Source organism: Fragaria vesca, linkage group LG1 (assembly GCF_000184155.1).
Source record: "Fragaria vesca subsp. vesca linkage group LG1, FraVesHawaii_1.0, whole genome shotgun sequence".
Classification (NCBI taxonomy): domain Eukaryota; kingdom Viridiplantae; phylum Streptophyta; class Magnoliopsida; order Rosales; family Rosaceae; genus Fragaria; species Fragaria vesca.
The window spans coordinates 3,509,277-3,512,389 of record NC_020491.1 but is presented as its reverse complement, the minus strand read 5'-3'; positions in this window follow the sequence as shown (position 1 = coordinate 3,512,389).

Genomic DNA, 3,113 nt, shown 5'->3' with positions numbered 1-3,113 from the left:
CTCTCTCTCTCTCTCTCTCTCTCTCTCTCTCTCTCTCTCTCTCTCTCTCTCTCTCTCTCTCTCTCTCTCTCTCTCTCTTTCTCTTTGAAACAGAAAAAAGGATTGAGAGAATTCGATGCAATCTGCAATCTCGATCCTCATGCATATATACATGGTGATCGTTCTCACCAGAAAAGGGTATATATATACATATACAGCTCGTCAAGAAAATATTTGGCTGAAAAGAAAACTCGAATATATTTTAATTGACCATTCACGATCATGAGTTCCATACGTATATCATGCAGAATGAACCCAATGTCCCAAGCCATGCATATGCAGCATGCAAATGCATTACGCAGATGCATTAGATTAGTTAACAAGGCTGTGGTATATCTACACATGAACATATATACGTATATATAGTTGAAAACGTATACTAGTTGCCTTGTTGTATAATACTAGAACTACACTGCTAGAGTGCTGGTAGAGGCATTTGTTTATAACATTTGGTACCGAAGACGAGTATTGGAGAGTGGAGAATCGCATAAGAATTGATGTTTGCATAATAACTAGGTAGATTATTAGAATAAAAACTTTTACAATCCTTATTTGTTAGTTGGTACCCGATGTCAGGGGCGGAGCCATTTGAAGGCCTGAGGGGGTAAAGATTCCACCATAGCCAATATTATATAGCTAACAGCTTGAAATCAACAAAGAAAGCGGTAAGTTTAATTAAGTGAACCCCCCCAAAACATTTCTTAGTCTACTTACTACGAAAAAAAACCTATTTTTAATGACATAATTACTATGAAGGAAATCTTGATTTAGTCATAAGCTTATTCTTGAACTAACAGTTTATATATCGGACCCCTTAAAGATTATAAATCCTGACTCTGCAACTGCGCGATGTTACATTTTGATTTCCGAGTAGTATATAGTACGAGAGCAAGTTATTCATTGCTATCAATCATATTCCAAGCTCTTCGAGATTACTTAATAAGACGTGGAAGATCGATTCAGGCGTAGGGTGTAAATTGTAATCACTAAACAAAGAGGAGACTAATTATATAATGCATGAATTCATATTGACATGAATATTATTACTCTTTATCAAACTTTGTTATGGCTTCGTTATGGTCGTATATATATCATTTCCCTGGTGTAATATTGGGATCTCATGATTTGTATATGGTTTCACCATTAATCTTGAGAAAGAAAGAATTCGAAAGTGGGTATCTCTCTTTTTTTCATTTGTACTTGAAAGTTAAATTAACTTTCCATGAGTTGTTAACCATTACTAGCAGTTAAGTATAGATCGAAAAAAAAAAATCCTTGGACTCAATTCAAGCACCATAAACACAATATGGAGAATCCGGATAAATTGTTATGGAGGTTCAGAACCCCAGAAAAATTCCTCCAATATTTTTCCAGAGAATCTTCTTACCTTCCAACCCACTTCATCAAAGGTGAGTAGCAGAAGAATCTTCTTCTCTTTAAATTATTTTTTGGGGTTGCTAATGGTCTTTAAATTCCCTTTAAGCTTTGTGGGTTTTGTTCCCTTAATTTAGAGTCGTAGAATTGGAAGGAAGATATTCCTTTCCTTAGAGCCTTAATATTTTTATTCTTAAATGAATGTTTCATCTTTTTAATTAGATATTCCCTCATCTCTAAAATTTTATTCACCTCTGAATGCACTCGATCAATTTCACAGCAATTATGCAACTTTTGAAACCAAAAAGAAAGTTGCATGCTGCATACATATGGAGGAATATATATTATCTTAGATATATTACAAAGATACTAATCTCATTTTGAATATGTCCTCTTTTTCGCTCACTTTCTTTTTATCTCTCCAATTTCCGGTGGTAAAAAACTAATATGCATGGGATGATTTTCAGTATATGCCTAGCTAGCTTCTCTCTTTCCAATGCCCTTTTTTCATGTTAATGTGTAATCATCGTAGAATCATCTATACATATTATTATCTGAACGATAAGACATGCATGCTTTGTTAAGGACAACCCAAAGTACCACTAGGCCGTACACGTGTCCGATCTTTACAATCTGCTGCTAAAGCTTAATTTCGACTTTGGAGCTAGGGTTGGAGTTGCATTTTCGATGTGATGCGTAAGATCACAACCAGGGAATCAACCATTCCTTTATACCCTTTTCTTCTGTAGACTGCATGCTTATACATCTTTTCCACTGATGATACGCGTAAACTAAAGCTTTTAAAGATGTTTAACACCTTTTGAGCATCCGTTAATCACAAGAGGTATGAACGATAGGTATTGGTGATTCATTTGAGCATGAAATAAGTGTCGGAGTACGTGTCTGTTACTAACTTACTAGTCTGAGCTTGGTCAAATTTTACTAAGTCTTACTAATCTCGGTCGAATTATACTAAGTTATGAAAGACTAGTCGTACAACTCAAACATTATAAGACCGTATATACAATGCAATAGAAGTTCGAAGCTAGCAGCTCCAGTAACATAACTCTTAACATTTTGTATTACTGATAGTATATTTGATGCGGATATACGGGTTGGCTACTTCTAAATCATTCCATTAGAGCCAGTTACATTTCTCTAACCATTATATCCTAAGGAATCCCCATTTCCTACACTAACTAATTAATTAATCAAACTAATGCTATTGGAAGTAGAGTCACTAATGGCACTGACCAGAATTTGCAGGGTATAAACTTGAAACTAAATTATACGTGCGAATAATAGGTTCATACATATATAGTAGCTCAGTACGATTCGAAAGGCTTAAAAAAAGTTTGAAGAAAATAATTAAAAAGATAAAGCTAGAGGGGATAAAAGTACCAAAACAGTGAGAAGAAGAATCATCTTTAAAATTTGGCGAATTTTGAATTCATTGCAGACAGAAACAAAGAGATACAGTGAAGCCATGAAAGTCTGTATGCATCTCTAATAAAACAAGCAAAGCTCAAAGCACATGACCCTCTACTGTCAGACACACCTTGATTCCTTCTCTTCTCTCTCATTTTGAGCTTTTCCTCCTCTACTATTTTGCCTTTGTTCTTTTGCAAGAAGTTACCATCCTTCTTTATCCCTTTGCTTTGTTCTAGCTTTCTTTTGTTCACTCACTCTCTCTCTCTCTC